The sequence below is a fragment of the Pavona decussata genome, unplaced genomic scaffold, assembly GCF_977016875.1.
Source record: "Pavona decussata unplaced genomic scaffold, jaPavDecu1.1 SCAFFOLD_313, whole genome shotgun sequence".
In the NCBI taxonomy this organism is placed as follows: Eukaryota; Metazoa; Cnidaria; class Anthozoa; order Scleractinia; family Agariciidae; genus Pavona; species Pavona decussata.
In genome coordinates, this window is record NW_028145705.1 from 971,669 (window position 1) to 991,986 (window position 20,318).

At 41.1% G+C, this 20,318-nt stretch overlaps 1 protein-coding gene and 1 long non-coding RNA gene across 6 annotated transcripts in view; one reads left to right on the top strand and one right to left on the bottom strand.

Annotated features, from left to right (window-relative positions):
- The window catches only part of LOC146454176 (perlucin-like protein), an 85,229-nt gene that overhangs the window by 44,562 nt on the left and 20,349 nt on the right, over positions 1-20,318 (top strand). The window lies entirely within an intron of this gene.
- LOC146454181 (uncharacterized) lies at positions 8,405-11,891 on the bottom strand. 4 transcript variants are annotated; one of them, XR_014859320.1, is made up of 5 exons: positions 11,705-11,891; positions 11,005-11,071; positions 10,289-10,359; positions 8,998-9,060; positions 8,405-8,469 (listed from the first exon to the last, which is right to left on the bottom strand). It is a non-coding gene; the product is annotated as an uncharacterized LOC146454181 (long non-coding RNA). The 4 variants fall into 4 exon arrangements; XR_014859322.1 differs by lacking the exon at positions 11,005-11,071 and having other exon boundaries at positions 11,705-11,885; XR_014859319.1 differs by lacking the exons at positions 10,289-10,359; positions 11,005-11,071 and adding an exon at positions 9,581-9,647 and having other exon boundaries at positions 8,998-9,064; positions 11,705-11,884.

Here is a 20,318-nt window from a genome sequence, read left to right on the forward strand (position 1 = left end):
ATAGCTTGCGATGCGAGTGAGGGCAATAGTTCAAGTGGCACCCTACAAGAAATATTATCCGCTCGGAAGCCCTCAATGACTCCTTAATGATTTCGTAGCGAGAAACTAGAGTTACCTTTGGTAGATCGCCACCTTAGACGTTCTTTATATGCGAAAATCGTTTCCTTTTGTTTCCGAATGGACACAAAAGGAGTCATTTTAAATCCGAAATATGGTCAGCCAGGATGAGTTTTCGAAAAGACATGTAACTTCGGGTGAAGTCAATGTGTTTCCTTCGTTTCTACGACATATAATCTGAACACTGAGACCAAACTAGCGTAAAACATGCATATATCATTTCTAAGACCCTGATACATTTTCTAGAAGGTGTTCCATACGTATAATCCCTTGCAGTCCTTGCAGGCATAATCACGTAACATATCGTACACATATTAATTAAGACTGCCACGGTAGATGTTTCGATTACGTTTCAGTAATCCTGACCGGTCGGTGATAATTAGAGTTGTATCACATTCATTTATAAACAGCATCAAGCAAATAACAGGAAAATAACAAATCGAACGCAGCATAATAAAACACGTATCAGGTATTAATAATTGTCTTAGACTTTATCGTTAGGTCAGCCGTGCTCTTTCGAAGCTGGAAGAAGGAGTCTACTATCGCTAGACCAAAGTGTAGTAATAAAGTGTTCCTTTTTTCAAGTCATCAGATCACCTTTCATCGGCATGACGTTGCGAAATCAGTCGGGCCAACAACATGAGCTAAATGTTAACTCCTCTGGCGTTTTCAGATTTCCGAAGATTGTCCATTTATTACGAATACAGTCGATGCAGTACAACTTCATTTTGTCGGGAAACCCCGCGAGTCCTCGACACAGGCTCAAGCCAGTTGATACATGTTTCAATTCAAAGCACAGGGTGGAAAATTACTGCCCTTCTAGTTTAAGAGAACTAAAAAAAGAAGAAAGCTGTCAATTTCAAACGAGGACAACTACCACTAACACAGCATGCAGTAACTGGTAAAACGTTTATCTTATGCATTTCTCAAAAGGTGTGCCGTACGTATAATCCCTTGCAGGCATAATCACATAACATATCGTACATACCTTCATAAGACTGCCGCGGTATATGTCTCGATTACGTTTCAGTAATCCTGACCGGTCGGAGATAATTAAAGTTGTATCACATCCCATTTATAGATAGCATCAAGCAAATAGCAGGCAAATGTCAAAGCCAAGGAAGCATTATCAATCACGTTTCTGGAGTCATACGACATCACCACTGGCAAAGAAAAACATCCTTCTTGGACTGAAGAAGAAGTATGACACGAAGGGGCGCAGACAACCAGCACTGAATTGGCTGCTGATAAAAGTGGTCCTTGAAAAAAATATGGCAAAAGGAACTTTTGTTTTGTACTTTACAGTAATAATAGGCGTCTTAGGTGACAATCAATGATATATAAACAATAGCCGCCATTTGGCGCAAAAATATGTTCAGATATTTGTCCGCGTACATTATCTGTTCCGAGAAGCGAACAGTTTTCCGAGAGCGAAGCTCGAGGAAAGCTGTGAGCTTCGAGGAGCATATAATGTCCAAGGACAACTAATTCTAAGCATAGTTTTAAAGCCAAATGCTATTGTGGTTATTTAATCCTTCAAATATTTTTCGCAACATGTAGCAACGAGCTTGAGTATTTGAACATTTCGTTTGTCATTCTTACGTTTGGGGGTTAGTCATTCTTACGTTTAAGGGTTAGTTTTCTTACGTTTGGGGGTTAGTTTTCTCACGTTTATGGGGCTAGTCATTCTTACGTTTGGGGTTTAGGGATAAGTCATTCTTACGTTTAAGGGTTAGTTTTCTTATGTTTGGGGATTAGGGATTCTTAAGTTTGGGACCTAGTCATTTTTACGTTTAGGGGTTAGATTTCTTACGTTTGGGGGTTAGGGATTCTTACGTTTGGGGGTTAGTTTTCTCACGTTTATGGGGTTAGTCATTCTTACGTTTGGGGTTTAGGAATAAGTCATTCTTACGTTTAAGGGTTAGTCTTCTTATGTTTGGGGATTAGGGATTCTTAAGTTTGGGACCTAGTCATTTTTACGTTTAGGGGTTAGATTTCTTACGTTTGGGGGTTAGTTTTCTCACGTTTATGGGGTTAGTCATTCTTACGTTTGGAGTTTAGGGATAAGTCATTCTTACGTTTAAGGGTTAGTTTTCTTACGTTTGGGGGTTAGGAATTCTTACGTTTGGGGGTTAGGGATTCTTACGTTTAGGGGTTAGTTTTCTTACGTTTCGGGGTTAGTTATTCTTACGTTTGGGGATTAGTTTTCATACGTTTGGGGGCTAGGGATTCTTACGTTTGGGGGTTAGTCGTTCTTACGCTTTGGGATTAGTTTTCTAACGTTTAGGGGTTAGTCATTCTTACGTTTGGGGGTTAGTTTTCATACGTTTGGGGGTTATTCATTCTTACATTTGGAAGTTAATTCTTTTAAGTTTGAGATTTAGGGATTCTTACGTTTGGGGGTTAGTTTTCTTACGTTTAAAGGGATAGGGATTCCTATGTTTGGTGGCTAGTTTTTCTTACTTTTGGGGGTTAGTTATTCTTACGTTTAGGGTATATGGATTCTTACGTTTAGGTAGCCTGCGTGGCAGGCGCTAGAAAGGGGAAGGGAGGGGAGAAAATTGGGCGCGCGAGAAACGCGCGGCGCGAGGAAGAGGGGAAAAGGAAGCGCCTGCAGCGAGCCCATTGTTTATTTCGTCTCGCCCCCTCATTAATATGCAAACGGCCAACATTTGCGACCGTCTTCCTGTCAAATGCCAGCCAATAAATATTGCTTACTTTCTCCGGAACCCAGAGTGCGTGAAATATTGGAAAAACACTAAGCGGTATGGCTGATCGAAAAGAATTACGTCTGCTGTTGCGTACGGGATTTCGATAATTCTTTTCCACATGGGTGTTAGTTTAGACTTTGGGCGGTTAAACCGCCTAGGTTTTGTATATCCCACAAATCAATGATTACTCTGCAACAGCGAATGGGTGAGACTTATGATCACAAGGCGATTATCTTGCAGAAATCCGTCGAGTGCAATAAAATAAATACTGTTAAATCAGCGAGCTTTTCCGACAAATTACACGTAGATAAACCCATACTCTCCACTTCAAAAATTTGGTCATTAATAATGCTAGTAAGAGGGTAAATTACTAGTACAGAAGCAGTTTGAGAGTAGCCATTGCGATTTCTATTTTCTAATAACACCAGCAACTGAAAGATAAGACTCTTTCCGAAAGCCGTTAGTAAAACTGCCACCAAGTCTTTCTTTCCATACAGTTGTTTCACCGCTTTTCTCTGTTCATCTTTCAAGGTTATTTTGCGACCTTTGTCTTCTAACTCCAGGAAGATTTCCTTCAAAATTTGCTCAAACTTAGCTTCCCTGTCTCTTTTGAGTGCACCTGTCATCTTGATTTTCAGTTTCAAATGGCGTCCAAAACATCTGGACCAATCAGAAGGTCGTATCAGGAAATGACTGACGCATAATTAAACACGAACCAATGGCGATTTCTCGTTCGCCGACGACCGAGAAAGACGAAAGAAACAATGGGTTCGCTGCAGGCGCTTCCTTTTCCCCTCTCCCTCGCGCCGTGCGTTTCTCGCGCGCCCAATTTTCCCCTCTCACTTCCCCTTTCTAGCGCTTGCCACGCAGGCTAAAGTTTAGGGGTTAGTCATTCTTACGTTTGGGGGTTAGTTTTCTTACTTTTGGGGGTTAGTTTTCTTACCTTTAGGGGTTAGTCATTCTTACGTTTGGGGGTTAGTTTTCTAACGTTTGGGGGTTAGTCTTTTTTACGTTTGGGGGTTAGTTTTCTCACTTTTGTGGGTTAAGGATTCTTACGTTTGGGGGTTAAAGATTCTTACCGCGTTTAGGGGTTAGTTTTCTTACGTTTGAAAGTTAGTCAGTCTTACGATTAGGGGCTGGGGATTTTTACGTTTGGGGGTTAGGGATTCTTACATTTGGGGGTTAGTCATTCTTATGTTTGGGGGTTCGTTTTCTTACTTTTGGGGGTTAGGGATTCTTGCGTTTGGAGGTTAGATTTTTAACGTTTGGGGGTTAGGGATTCTTACGCTTAGGGGTTAGTTTTCATACGTTTGGGATTTTTTTTTTTTTTTTTTTTTTACCTTTGGGGCTTAGGGATTCTCACGTTTAGGGGTTAAGCCGCCGTTACACGTTGAAACTTTTAGCTGAAACTTGTCTGCAACGGCGAACGAGACCAGTTTCACGAAGCGGTGTTACACGGTGAAACTCTTGTTTTTTCACCACTGCGACCGTTGCGAGCCGTTGCAGAAGTAGAAAGCGGTTCTACTTTTCGTGAAACATGTCTCGCAACGGAAGTTCGAAAAAGTTTCACGAAACCGACCATGTTACACGGTGCAACGGCTGCTGAAACTTGTTTCGCAGCGCCGTTGCACACAAGTTTCAGCTAAAAGTTTCAACGTGTAACGGCGGCTTTAGTCTTTTTTACGATTGGTGGTTAGGATTTCTCACGTTTGGGGGTTAGTTATCTTACGCTTGGGGGTTAGTTTTCTTACGTTTGGGGGTTAGTAATTCTTACATTTGAAGGTTAGTCATTCTTACGTTTGGGGGGTAGTTTTCTTATGTTTGGGGACTAGGGATTCTTATGTTTGGGGGTTAGGTTTCTTACGTTTGGGGGTTAATTTTCGTACGTTTGGGCGTTACTCATTCTTACGTTTGGCGGTTAGTTTTTTTTACGTTTGGGATTTACGGATCCTTACTTTTGGGGGTTAGGTATTCTTACTAGGTTTGGGGTTAGTTTTCTTACCTTTGGGGGTTAGGGATTTTTACGTTTGGGGGTTAGTCAATCTTAGGTTTAAGGGTTAGTTTTTTTACGTTTGAGACTTAAGGATTCTTACATTTGGGGGTTATGGATTCTTACGTTTGGGGGTTTGTTTTCTTACGTTTGATGGTTAGTCTTTCTTACAAATAGGGGTTGGGAATTCTTACGTTTGGGGGTTAGTTTTCATACGTTTAAGGGGTAGGGATTCTTACGTTTAGGGGTTAGTCATTCTTACGTTTGAGGGTTAGTTTTCTCACTTTTTGGGGTTAGTCATTTGTACGTTTGAGGGTTAGTTTTTTACGTTTGGGATTTAGGGACTCTTACGTTTGAGGGTTAGTTTTCTTACGTTTGGAGGTTAGGGATTTTTCCTTTTGGGGTTAATCAATCTTACGTTTGGGGGTTAGTTTTTTTACGTTTGGGCTTTCGTTATTCTTACGTTTGAAGGTTAGTCATACTTACGTTTGGGGGTTGGTTTTCTTATGTTTTGGGGGTTAAGGATTCTTAAGTTTAAGGGTTAGTTTTCTTACGTTTGAGGGCTAGGGATTCTTACGTTTAGGGGATAGTTTTCATAGCACGTTTAAGGGTTACTCATTCCTACGTTTTAGGGTTAGTTTTTCTTACGTTTGGGGGGTAGGGATTCTTACGTTTGGGGTTAGAGATTCTAACGTTTTGAGGGTTAGCTATTCTTACGTTCCAGGGTTAGGTTACTTACGTTTGGGGGTTGGTCACTCTTACGTTTAGGGGTTAGAGACTCTTACGTTTGGGGGTTAGTTTACTTACGTTTGAGGGTTAGTCATTCTTACCTTTTTGGGGTTAGTTTTTATGCGTTTGGGAATTAGGGATTCTTACGCTAGGGGGCTAGCTTTCATACGTTTGGAGGTATTCATTTTTACGTTTGGGTTCAGTTTTCTTATGTTTGGAGATTAGAGATTCTTACGTTTGGAGGTTAGTTAATCTAACAATTGGGGGTTAGTTTTCTTACGTCTAGGAGGAAAGGATTCTTACGTTTGGGGGTTAGTTTTTTTACTCTTAGTGGTTAGGGATTCTTACGTTTGGGGGTTAGTTTTTTTTTAAGTTTGGGGGCTAGGGATTTTAACGTTTGAGGGTTAGTTTTCTTACGATGGGGGGTTAGTTTTCTTACGTTTGGGGGTTAAGGATTTTTACGTTTAGCTGTTAGTTTTCTTACGTTTTGGGGTTAGCTATTCTTACATTTGTGGGTTAGTTTGCTTACGTTTGGTGGTAAAAGATTCTTACGTTTGTGGTTTAGTTTTCTTACGGTTGGGGGATAGAGATTCTTACGTTGGAGGGTTAGTCATTCTTACGTTTGGAGGTTAGGGATTTTTACGTTTGGGGGGTAGTTTTCTGACTTTTGGTGGTTAAGGATTCTTACGTTTGGGGGTTAGGGATTTTAACGTTTGGGGGTTAGTTTTCTTACGGTTGGGGGATAGGGATTCTTACGTTTGGGGGCTTGTTTTCTTACGATGGGGTGTTAGTTTTCTTACTTTTGCGTGTTAAGGATTCTTACGTTTAGTTGTTAGTTTTCTTACGTTTTGGGGTTAGCTATTCTTACATTTGTGGGTTAGTTCTCTTACGTTTGATGGTTAAAGAATGTTACGTTTGTGGGTTAATTTTCTTACGGTTGGGGGATAGAGATTCTTACGTTGAAGGGTTAGTCATTCTTACGTTTAGGGGTTAGTTTTCTTACTTTTGGTGGTTAGGGATTCTTACGTTTGGGGGTTAGGGATTTTTACGTTTTGGGGTTAATTTTCTTACGGTTGGGGGATAGGGAATCTTACGTTTTGTGGGTTAATTTTGCTGACGATTTGGGGTTAGTTTTCTTACGTTTGGGGGTTAGGGATTCTTACGTTTGGGGCTTAGTTTTTTCTTACGTTTGGGGGATAGGGATTCTTACGTTTAGGGGTTAGGGATTCTTACGTTTGGGGGTTAGGGATTTTTACGCTTTGGGGTTAATTTTCTTACGGTTGGGGGATAGGGAATCTTACGTTTTGTGGGTTAGCTTTCTGACGATGGGGGGATATTTTCTTACGTTTGGGTGTTAGGGATTCTTATGTTTAGTTGTTAGTTTTCTTACGTTTTGGGGTTGGCTATTCTTACGTTTGTGGGTTAGTTTTCTTACGTTTGGTGGTTAGTGATTCTTACGTTTGTGGGTTACTTTTCTTACGCTAGGGGGATAGGGATTCTTACGTTGGAGGGTTAGTCATTCTTACGTCTGGGGGTTAGATTCTTGCGATTGTGGGTTAGTTTTCTTAGTTTGGAGGTTAGAGATTCTTACGTTTGGGGTTAGTTTTCTTATATTGGAGGGGGCTAGGTATTCTTACGTTTGGGGTTAGTTTTTTTTTACGTTTAGGACTTAGTTTTCTTACAGTTTGGGGATAGGGATTCTTACGTTTGGGGGATAGTTTTGTTACGAGTGGGGGTTAGTTTTCTTACGTTTGGGAGTTAAGGATTCTTATGTTTAGTTGTTAGTTTTCTTACGTTTGGGGGTTAGCTATTCTTCGGCTGGTGGGTTAGTTTTCTTACGTTTGGTGGTTAGGGATTCTTACGTTTGTGGGTTAGTTTTCTTACGGTTGGGGGATAGGGATTCTTACTTTTGAGGGTTAGTCATTCTTACGTTTGGGGGTTAGAGATTCTTACGTTTAGGGGTTAATTTTGCTTACGATTAAGGGTTAGTTTTCTTACGTTTCGGGGTTAGGGGTTTTTACGTTTGGGGGTTAGTTTTCTTACTTTTGGTTAGGGATTCTTTAGTTTGGGGTTTAGTTTTGTCTTAAGTTTGGGGGTTAGGGATTTTTACGTTTGGGGGTTAGTTTTCTTACGATCTGGGGTTAGTTTTCTTACGTTTTGGGGATAGGGATTCTTACTTTTGAGGGTTAGTCATTTTTACGTTTGGGGGTTAGGGATTCTTACGTTTAGGGGTTAATTTTGCTGACGATTTGGGGTTAGTTTTCTTACGTTTGGGGGTTAGGGATTCTTACGTTTGGGGCTTAGTTTTTTCTTACGTTTGGGGGATAGGGATTCTTACGTTTAGGGGTTAGGGATTCTTACGTTTGGGGGTTATTTTTTTTTTTCTTATGTAATTCGATCTTCAATCATTCCATGCGATTTATGCGATGCAAATTATGTCGGCTTTACTGCCCGACACTTACACCAACGAATTAGTGAACACCGTTATGCTGTTATCGGGAAACACCTTGAAAAACAACATTGCAACAAAAAAGGAAAGATCAATCATCTCTTTAAGGTACTAAAGAAATGCAGAAGCAAGCTTTCTTGCCTAATATACGAGATGCTGTTTATAAAGGACATCAAGCCTTCTCTCAACACCCAAAGTGACTCAATTCGCGCCAAACGTTTCACTTGACACTTTCGTTTCTTTTTCTATTGGTTCGGTTTGTTTTATTTTAGGTAATGTCTTTCTGGATTTTCAAAAACATACCTGCACTTAACATACGCAGAGACAGAAAGTTCACCCTAACTGTGTCCCACAACACTGCCCTCCCCACCCCTCTGCTTTTCACACTAACTTGCAAGTCACTCACCAGCATTTAGGCCACACTCCAGGCTTTGTTTCAGTTTGATGCAATTGATTGTCAACAGCCTGTGTCTCTATGGGGGAGGTCAAAGGGCATTAGAATTAAGTCACCCTGGTTTGAGAAAAACAGCAAATTGGTCCAAGCTGAAGGCTACAATACCCTCCCTTCCCCACCCCGGAGCTTTTGACACACAACCGAGTATTACCCCCAGGCAGTAAGCCCTCACCCTCGGCTAGCTGACAGACTGGTCCTTGACGGAAAGCTTCTACGAGTTGAGAGCACCACAGAGGCCTGAAGCTGGGCGGTGCCCAGCTTCAGGCCCGGCTCTAGAAGGCACCTTCTTGCAAATTCGCACAGATATCACAGGCAAATAGCTCTCTGCAAAGCCAAAATTGAGTTTGCAGGCAAAATGTACTAAGTCTAGCATATAGCAGCTCAACTCGGGATAAGCCCACTTACATTGACTGCTAATATCTATCTGGATTTTCAAAAACATACCTGCACTTAACCTACGCAGAGACAGAAAGTTAACCCTAACTGAGTCTCACAACACTGCCCTCCCCACCCCTCTGCTTTTCACACAAACTTGCAAGTCATTCACCTGCATTTAGGCCACACTCCAGGCTTTGTGTCAGCTTGATCCAATTGATTGTCAACAGCTTGTCTCTCTATGGGCTAGGTCAAATGGCATTAGAATTAAGTCACCCTGGTTTAAGAAAAACAGCAGATTAGACTAGGCTGAAGGGTACAATACCCTCCCCTCCCCACCCCGGAGCTTTTGACACACAACCGAGAGCTACCCCACAGAAGTAAGCTCTCACCCTCGGCTAGCTGACAGACTGGTCCTTGACGGCAAGTCCCTTCCAGTTTGGAGAACCACAGAGGCCTGAAGCTAGGCGGTGCTTAGCTCTAGCAGGCACCTTCTTGCAAATTCGCACAGATATCACAGGCAAATAGCCCTCTGGAAGGCAAAAATTGAGTTTGCAGGCAAAATGTACTAAGTCTAGCATGTAGGAGCTCAACTCGGGATAAGCCCACTTACATTGACTGCTAATATCTATCTGGAATTTCAAAAACATACCTGCACTTGACCTACGCAGAGACAGAAAGTTCACCCTAACTGTGTCCCACAACATTGGCCTTCCCACCCCCCTGCTTTTCACACGAACTTGCAAGTCACTCACCTGCATTTAGGCCACACTCCAGGCGTTGTGTCAGTTTGATGCAATTGATTGTTAACAGCCTGTGTCTCTATGGGGCAGGTCAAAGGGCATTAGAATTAAGTCACCTTGGTTTAAGAAAAACAGCAAATTGGACCAAGCTGAAGGCTACATTACCCTGCCCTCCCCAACCCGGAGCTTTTGACACACAACCGAGAGCTACCCCCCAGCAGTAAGCCCTCACCCTCGGCTAGCTGACAGACTGGTCCTTGACGGCAAGCCCCCTCGAGTTTAGAGAACCACAGAAGCCTGAAGCTGGGCGGTGCCCAGCTTCAGGCATGGCTCTAGCAGGCACCTTCATGCAAATTCGCCCAGACATCACAGGCAAATAGTTCTCTGGAAGGCAAAAATTGAGTTTGCAGGTAAAATGTACTAAGTCTAGCATGTAGGAGCTCAACTCGGGATAAGCCCACTTACATTGACTGCTAATAATTATCACAGGCAAATAGTTCTCTGGAAGGCAAAAATTGAGTTTGCAGGTAAAATGTACTAAGTCTAGCATGTAGCAGCTTAACTCGGGAATAGCCCACTTACATTGACTGCTAATATCTATCTGGATTTTCAAAAACATACCTGCACTTAACCAACGCAGAGACAAAAAGTTCACCCTAACTGAGTCTCACAACACTGCCCTCCCCACCCCTCTGCTTTTCACACAAACTTGCAAGTCACTCATCTGCATTTAGGCCACACTCCAGGCGTTGTGTCAGTTTGATGCAATTGATTGTTAATAGCCTGTGTCTCTATGGGGGAGGTCAAAGGGCATTAGAATTAAGTCACCCTGGTTTAAGAAAAACAGCAAATTGGACCAAGCTGAAGGCTACATTACCCTGCCCTCCCCACCCCGGAGCTTTTGACACACCACCGAGAGCTACCCCCCAGCAGTAAGCCCTCACCTTCGGCTAGCTGACAGACTGGTCCTTGACGGCAAGCTCCCTCGAGTTTAGAGAACCACAGAGGCCTGAAGCTGGGCGGTGCCCAGCTTCAGGCATGGCTCTAGCAGGCACCTTCTTGCAAATTCGCCCAGACATCACAGGCAAATAGTTCTCTGGAAGGCAAAAATTGAGTTTGCAGGTAAAATGTACTAAGTCTAGCATGTAGGAGCTCAACTCGGGATAAGCCCACTTACATTGACTGCTAATAATTATCACAGGCAAATAGTTCTCTGGAAGGCAAAAATTGAGTTTGCAGGTAAAATGTACTAAGTCTAGCATGTAGCAGCTTAACTCGGGAATAGCCCACTTACATTGACTGCTAATATCTATCTGGATTTTCAAAAACATACCTGCACTTAACCAACGCAGAGACAAAAAGTTCACCCTAACCGAGTCTCACAACACTGCCCTCCCCATCCCTCTGCTTTTCACACAAACTTGCAAGTCACTCACCTGCATTTAGGCCACACTCCAGGCGTTGTGTCAGTTTGATGCAATTGATTATTAACAGCCTGTGTCTCTATGGGGGAGGTCAAAGGGCATTAGAATTAAGTCACCCTGGTTTAAGAAAAACAGCAAATTGGACCAAGCTGAAGGCTACATTACCCTCCCCTCCCCACCCCGGAGCTTTTGACACACAACCGAGAGCTACCCCCCAGCAGTAAGCCCTCACCCTCGGCTAGCTGACAGACTGGTCCTTGACGGCAAGCCCCCTCGAGTTTAGAGAACCACAGAAGCCTGAAGCTGGGCGGTGCCCAGCTCTAGCAGGCACCTTCTTGCAAATTCGCCCAGACATCACAGGCAAATAGTTCTCTGGAAGGCAAAAATTGAGTTTGTAGGCAAAATGTACTAAGTCTAGCATGTAGGAGCTCAACTCGGGATAAGCCCACTTACATTGACTGCTAATAATTATCACAGGCAAATAGCTCTCTGGAAGGCAAAAATTGAGTTTGCAGGCAAAATGTACTAAGTCTACCATGTAGCAGCTTAACTCGGGAATAGCCCACTTACATTGACTGCTAATATCTATCTGGATTTTCAAAAACATACCTGCACTTAACCAACGCAGAGACAAAAAGTTCACCCTAACTGAGTCTCACAACACTGCCCTCCCCACCCCTCTGCTTTTCACACAAACTTGCAAGTCACTCACCTGCATTTAGGCCACACTCCAGGCTTTGTGTCAGCTTGATGCAATTGATTGTCAACAGCCTGTGTCTCTATGGGGGAATTTAAAGGGCATTAGAATTAATTCACCCTGGTTTAAGAAAAACAGCAAATTGGACCAAGCTGAAGGCTACAATACCCTCCCCTCCCCACCCCGGAGCTTTTGACACACAACCGAGAGCTACCCCCCAGCAGTAAGCCCTCACCCTCGGCTAGCTGACAGACTGGTCCTTGACGGGAAGCCCTCTCGAATTTAGAGAACCACTGAGGCCTGAAGCTGAGCGGTGCCCACCTTCAGGCCCGGCCCTAGCAGGCATCTTCTTGCAAATTCGCACAGATAGGATACACAAATATTTTGTTCTTTTGCGTCTTCATATATTCGTTTACCTTTTTGACTTTATAATGGCGTAGAGTGACGCCGAAACGTCGTCCGCTTTTTAGAGTTTTTAGAATCTTTTAGCGATTAATCCTAATAACAGTCTCTATACAGTGATCCAAAATCAGGAAAGTGATATTTAGTAGGGTCCTGTAGATTGAGATAAAACTACATTAAGCCTGGTGTAAACGTATTCACCCTGTCAAAGCAATGTTGTCTCATAACCGAAGACAAACAATTCGCTGCTACTAAGATAAGGAGCGATCTATATCAACTGACTGATTTTCAGACGGTCCCGGTGACTAAAGTTAGGGGATTTTAACGTCTGGGGGCTATTTTTCTTACGGTTGGGGGATAGGGATTCTTACGTTTGGGGGTTTGTTTTCTTACGATGGGGGGTTAGTTTTCTTACGTTTGGGTGTTAAGGATTCTTACGTTTAGTTGTTAGTTTTCTTACGTTTTGGGGTTAGCTATTCTTACATTTGTGGGTTAGCTTTTTTACGTTTGGTGGTTAAAGATTCTTACGTTTGTGGGTTAGTTTTCTTACGGTTGGTGGTTAGGGATTCTTACGTTTGGGGGCTAGTTTTTTTTTACGTTTGGGGGTTAATTTTCTTACGGTTGGGGCATAGGGATTCTTACGTTTGGGGGTTAGTTTTCTTACGATGGGGGGCTAGTTTTCTTACATTTGGGTCGATCTATATCAACTGACTGATTTTTAGACGGTCCCGGTGACTAAAGCTAGGGGATTTCCCGCGCATTATCTCATGTCTTAACCCAGATACCGGAATACTGGAATGGTCGTGCGTTAGACCCAATTAGGAGATTTATGCCAGGGTTGATACAGAATTCGGAACTGTACACTAAGCCTGTGATCTTGAGCTTCTTTTTGTTTTATGCGAAGGATGATCTAGAGCTTCTGTTTGCTGTTTTGTAGAGGGGGAAGGAGAAGTTGAGACTCTTTGATCCATGCTCTTTATATGAAGAAAAATGAGTTACAAAGGGTTACTCTGATAAGGATACCCCAAAGTGGACGATGCAGAGCCAGTAACAAGACGATATAATAGCGAGGAAAAATAATTAATAGAATTTGAATTAAATTCACCGTGCAATCGTCTAGACGACAGACAGCAGGCCGACAGCGGTGTAGAAACTGGATAGGAACCCCAAAGGACGAATGGATGAAGATGACATGAAAAATTTCAAAATGATTTCGTCCAAAATGTCAGTTTAATATAAAAATGTACAGGTGTTTGAACTACAGTCACAACCATCACACCTTATAAACATTAAAGTTTATCTTCGAACAAAAGTCGGATGAATAATCGTCTACAGGAGTAGACACCCTTTCCGACTTTGACTTCAGCCCAGATGAATAACCATTACGTGTGCGCTTAAAAGCCTTGAATTAAAAAAAAATCGTTCGTGTCAACACCATAAAATGTCTTTGGTTTATTTTATAGAATTCATTTGCGCTGAATTTCTATATTTTATATCAGAAGGTTCCTTGATTTCTGTAACTTTTCAAAAGAACTATAAATTTTCATCCGTCTTCAGAAGAAAAATAAGGGCTTGGAAGGTACTAGTAAAAAAAAAATGACACATCACGCTAATACAGACAACAAAATTCCGCAAATAAACTACTATTCCCATGACTTTGTCGCCCTAGTTCAGTGTTTTCCAGTGTGTTTCAGTTGGACAGCGCTGTACTTATGATAAAGTAATTCCAGGTTTATCGTTCTGTAACAAACACTAAATCAGCCTATAAGACGGAAGTCGAAGTTGAGAAAGGCAGCGTTTAAATTTTAATCGCGACTGGTTAACAGAGAGCTGATGCTATGATCGCCTGCAATCAGGCTTCATGTGGTAGATCATCGGCCTCTATTTTTAGCTGCAAAACCTACTCAGGCTCGAACAAACCCTTTTTGATAATTGCTGATTTTGGTAATCAACAAGCCCCCAAGGGTTTTAGTACTTTAATTTACGAGTGGAATAGTAGATGTGTCATACCGAGTGAAAAGAAATAAAGCAATAAATTGAGCGAGTTTGCATCTCAATCAATAAGCAATGGTATATTTATTGGGATGGTGTTCAAAATAATGTCAGAAGGAAAGCATAAGCTAGACAAATAATGGTTGTCATCTGTCCAATATATGGAATTTTTTAAAATCTTAGTGCATGCTCTCAACCAGTTTAAGGCCTGGGTTTGAAGGGTGTTAAGAAATTATGAATGATCCCGCATATCTTCGGTTGGTCTGCCTAGAACAAGATGAAATTTTCCCTGAATATAAAACTCGATGTTTTCTTTTGCCTTAACGTATAATTTTGATCACGTGACACATCACGTGACCAAAATATTAAAATTTCGTAAATCGGCGATACGGCGGCGAATCTTCTTTATATAGATAACTGAATTAGTGTTTCCGAAGCAGATTTAAAATATTGAACATTCTACGTTTGGAATGACTGTCCGCAAGTTTTTAAATTGGAGAAATTAACAATCAAAGGTTGAATTGTGGACTAAGAAATGACCTTTGTCCTGACAAATTTTTTTTCTGGAGAACAATGGACGATCATTCCAAACGTGAAGCGATGGAGATATTTAATCTTTATTAGAAACCCGTTTTTGTTTGATGTTTTCTCTTAAAACCGTCGCCTACCTGTCAAATCTTTGCTTTTTTCACAAAAACGATCACGTGACATGTCACGTGATCTATAGCACTACTTATTATGCTTAGCAATGAATGATAAGACCTTTTTATCTGCCTAATTTCAGTTCAGTGCCATTGAATCTGTTAACGTTATTTCGAATAAACCATTTTCCCTCTTAAAAGCCCTTTTCCCAGGCCTTAAACTGCTTGAGTTCCTACGCAGCTGGCAATTATCTACGTTATTAGTCTTCTGCAATACTTTAATTCAAGGCACGTAATTCAACCATTCTAACTAACATGTTCAAAACATCTCTGGCTGATGGTTAAATTTTCTATGTGGAATTTGATTCGCAGCTCCGTTGGTTGTCAAGGTATGTCGTTTAGCCAGTTGTCTTGCGAACACTTATAACAACAACAAAAAAACAAAAACAAAAAAAACAATAACATGTGCATATTAAAGGGAGAGGTTATACCTACCCAATGAATTTTGCGACTAAGCAGTAATATAAAGTCTAATGACTTAGCAGCAGGAAATGTGTTTTTCTTTGCTTTGTTTTTGTTTAATATGACATTACTATAGACAGCGTTTGCACAAAAAGATATGTTGATATATTGTTGTGAGCTTACATGCAAGAAGAAAAAAGACTCTTAGGCTGGAAAGGAAAAATAAATTGCTTTGCGAGAGTTTGCAAGGACGGTCCACCTGAGAAATCCCTGTCTGTAAATAGATCGATCGAAGAGTCTGCTTACTTCTTTGAATATATTTTTACCTTCTCGTGCGCAATAAGGGGAACTTAGTTGTTGGAAAGGGCTTCTTTGTCTCACAAACATAATTAAATTGGGATTACAAACTAATGATTTCTTCTGGAAATGTCACCTTAAAATTTAATACGCTGGAAATCTAAATCATTTTGCTTTCGAAAGGCAGTCGTTTAAAGCGCGTAATATGCCATCTAGAATTTTGGAAGTCCAGCACCTGCTCGGAGTTTTGAGGAATACGATTCTGTTTCCTTGAACTCTTTGCTATACTTAAATTCCAGGATAAAGAATCTGAACAGATCAGGCTGTGCTAGCTTCACAAATATTGCCTTAAATGGCCATAAAGCGAGCAACGAATACAGTAAAAGAAAATGCTGATTTTTTTTTTTATTATAAACAAAAAAAACAAAAACAAAAAAAAAAAAACCTGTCCCCGCAACTCATGAATATTCTTGTTAAGATTGAAGCTCTTAGCAATGTCTGTTAGCAAACTTGGCATCTCTGACATTTAAATAACGAAGAAACCACAAAAAATAATATATCTTTCTAGTTTAGGTTATTTCAAATGTTAAACCTCTGAAATTAACACGACGAGTTGAAATTTAAATACATAAACTAAAAATTAAATAAATATATCCTCTTAAAGCTTTTGCTGGCCAAGAAGCTCTGCATACAACTCATCATTTATTCCTCTGAAATTAAATTTTTACGACTTAAGACGCTAGTAATAAGCACCCATATGTGCAGACTAATGATCATCAAAAGTGAAATTTGGAAGTAGCTCTCTTCCTTACTCTAGTTCTGTCTGTTGGTCCTCTTAAGGAACAGCCGAGTAGGCATGCGGGTGAGCATTTCCGAATGAAACTTGCGCACTACAAATAAAATAAAATTAGATTATTTTTTTCCAGTTCAGTACTGAGAAAAACAAACAAACAAAAAACAAACAACAAAAACAAAAACAGCAAGAAAAAAGCGAAAACGGATTTATTCGAAGAAAAAAAATTAGCAGCAGGAATTCTTATTTTGCCAGAGCTTATCACATGGTCTGTGGATACGTAAGATGCAGATCCTTTAGCACTGTAACTGATGTGGCACTTGCAGTTACCATTTCTTAAACCGTTGCCCGCGCTTTTCGTGTTCCGCTTTGCTCCTTTCAGTTTCGAACTTGTGGCTTCCTTTCCTAATTAGCGAGTGCCATCCACACCACTTGGAAGCTTTCAGCTGCCATGATTCATGCGGTATAGCAGCCATACTAAGTTGACTCAAAGGCGCTTTGGAGAGGGGGCGGGGGGGGGGGGGGGGGAGTGGGGGAAGGAGCTGACGGAGGATGGCGATAAACTTTGGAGGACTTTGTAAACTGGACAGTACGTTCCAGAGACCATCAAGACTGACGAGTCCTTCAAAATGCTCGACCAACATTGCATAATAGCTTCTTTATCAGTAAGAAGGATTGTTCCATCGGCCGATCGAAGCGTGGCCTTTAAGACCAAAAAGGAATGCATGTTTTCAAACTCAGCATGTTGCTATGTTTTTACACCAAGAGCTGTCCACTTGTCATCGGCGTGGAGTCCAACTTTGTTTGAAGGACACTACAGGCATGTTTATAAGCAGTCTTTGTCTAATAATCGTCGGATTTGTGCAAGAAGCTGTTGGTATTAGAAGCGTTTGTTTTCGATAACGTCTTAGATTTGAGAACCTGATTCGTAAAAACAGTCCTGCGTGTTCTAGTTGAAAGACCAACTCTTTCGGTCGCATGTTTTCAGCTGTGACCATTGGGGTTCAGGGCAAGTGTCTGCCACGTTACTGAGTCTTTCAGGAAGTTTTACGTGGAATTCAGCTTTCACCATTGTAAAACAGAGTCTTTGCACTTGCAACTGCGTGGTCTGAGGACCTTTCTTTTGGGAGTGGGGTTAAAGATGAAGGTGACATTAGAACAAATAAGCGTGTGATTGGTATATGGCAATCCGCACTAGGCATCACTCGAGTGTGTAGTATGTCCTTTTTGTCACTCTGAAGTGAAAGAATGTAATCAAGAAGATGTACTCTGGAGCGTGGGCGTATCCTGGTGACGTTGAACCTGTTATTGTTGGAACAGTGTAATGGTGATGACAAGCTTCTATTCAAAACAAAATTATAAGGGTAGGCTAGCCTGCGTAGCAGTCGTTTCCGTTTCCTTCAAGCCAAGCGGGGCGCGAGGGCATTGGGCAAAAAGGAGCAAAAAAGTAGGAGCAGGGGGGAGGAGCGGGGAAGGAAAGGAAACTCCTGCCACTGAGCCCAGACATTTTACCGAACGCCGTTCGTCAGGAAACGGGAGGCAATGACGCATTACCATCGGCCAATCGTCTGTCAATCAAACTCATAGACCAAAACGACATCCGGATAACCGTTTATCAAAGATGAAAATATGGCCGAGGCGGAAAAGAACTCTCTCGAGTGTCCTTTCGATTTCGAGTTTGCTTTGCTTTGGAAACGACTAAACTACTTTCGCAGGGAGATACGTTAATTCAGTTGAAACCGGAGCAAAGGACTGCTTTAAGAGCGAATGTCAAGCAAAATCAAACTTCTCGGTCACGCTCAAAATATAGTTTTTATTGCGCTTTGGTTTGTTGGTAGGTAGTGTCATTCGCTTTTCGAAATCCCGCCGGAATTTTTAAAAAATTAAGAAAAAGTTGTTCTGGCTGTCGCCGGTCTCGAAGACACGAAAAGCTGGAAACAAAATTGGCTGGTCTGAAAGCTTGTTTCGCGGTAGAACAAAGAAATTTTTATTCAAACTCTGTAATCATAAATAGATTAAGGAGGCCTCAAGTAACTACTTCGCAGGAAGATTTCAGTTCTAACCACGGTCTGAAAAGGAAGTTTTCAATATTTAGAACGACTTTGTATTTCACGCTACGCGAAATACAAATTTATCCTGGAAACGCGAGGAACTATTTTAGCTATGCGGGACATGCTCATTCTGTCTGTAATTCCAGCTGTAAGCAAATGAGTTGATATTCTAAAACATAAGTAAAATTTGTCTTGGGTAATTTTATCCACGCTTTGTTCGAGTGGCGTAAAGTTCCAGAAAATCTTCTAAAATACTGCAACTTTAAGTAAACAAGTTGCCCGCCGCGATTCGGTTTTCGCTGAGATAGGTGATTAAAAATTGATTGGTTCTCATGTGACATTTGACGTGACAGTGTAGGCCCCAAGGGAGCGAAGCCATTTGGGGGCGTTCGGTAAAATGTCTGGGCTCAGCGGCAGGCGTTTCCTTTCCTTCCCCGCCCCTTCCCCCACTCCTACTTTTTTGTTCCTTTTTGCCCAATGCCCTCGCGCGCTTGCCCCGCTTGGCTTGAAGGAAACGGAAATGACTGCTACCCAGGCTAAGGGTAGGCGCCCATAGTTGATGTAGTTGCCGATGCCTTGTCTTCCTATATCTCCATTCTACACAATAAAGGCTCTTGTTAAAGGGCCCCTTCATAAACCTTTAAACAACTACCATTATTTTAAATGGAGAAGATTGGGTTAGTTTCTAATAACAATTGTGGTGTGGAGTCGGTTGGGAAATGAAACAACTTACCTTAGGGGCCGACCATTTAACTTTGAGATGGGAGGGTGGGTGATTTCTTGTCAGCAAGAATTTTTTTTCCTAACAACCTGGAATGGTGGGCAGGATATTTTCTTCCCTTCTAAATGCTCTGCAGGATATTTTTTTTTTCCTCCTCATTTCTCTGCAGGATTTTTTTCCTCGAAAAAGGGTCACGTGTTTACATATACAAAATGTATTTACATTTACATTGTGGTAATTGCAGTAATAGTCCTAATATGGAGCTGCAAAATGTTAAAATGTTGTAAGCTATTATAATTTATCTATAAATTATTATATTAAAGATATATCTTATTTAAAAATATAAGAACAGAAAAAATATAGATACGTGTTACTGTTATTTGTTTATTTATGGTTGACAACAGGGAAAGGTTTGGATCTGTTTCTTTTTATACTAAACATATTATTAAAAAAAAAAACAAAATTAATTTCTAATTTCACAGTTGCCTTGCATGTGACAATCATGGAATAGCTTCATTTACTGATTGGAAACAGTTGCAGTTTTCAGCCGATGACGTTCATTGCTGCTGTTAATTTTTATCTTGCAGCACTATTTTATTCGTGAAATATACAGCTACTTTTTATGCCCCTATTAATGTCTTCCCCCAACATGGGACGTGCGGGCATAAGTGGGGCATTTGACCTGTGAACTTTGTCCATGGGTGGGGTCGTTTTGAACAAGAAGTAAGGTTTGAAATGGCAGAGGGTGTGGAATTTGAAATTTATTGACCAACAATATTTGAAAATGTCAATCGTCAATAGCCCCTGGGTATGCTTGCACTCCCCCCATTAGGGCTACACATTGATAGGTGCGTTACAAAAATATCGTAAAAATGTTATATTTAAATAGAAAATAAGGCATTGCAAACATATTAAATAAATAATTACATGAAAATGTTTCAGTTAAAAATGAGAATGAAAAAGTTATAATTTTCTTTGTCTATTAACACTTGATTCTTTAATAATAAAAAAAACCTCCATTACTGTTTGTGATAAGCTAATAATGCATTGCACATATGAAGTAATAATTCTGCAGCATTACCAAATCCAGAGTTCAAAGGGAGCAAAGGAAGATAATGGTTGTAGTTTTGTAGGGATTTTGTTAAGTCCCCAGAGAATGATGAAGTAGCTTTGCAACAGTTTTTTTTTCTTACAGCAGTGCAAGAATTTTTTTTCTATTACATTTGTGCTGCATGCAATTCTTTTCTTCCGACAAGCGCTTGCAGGAAAT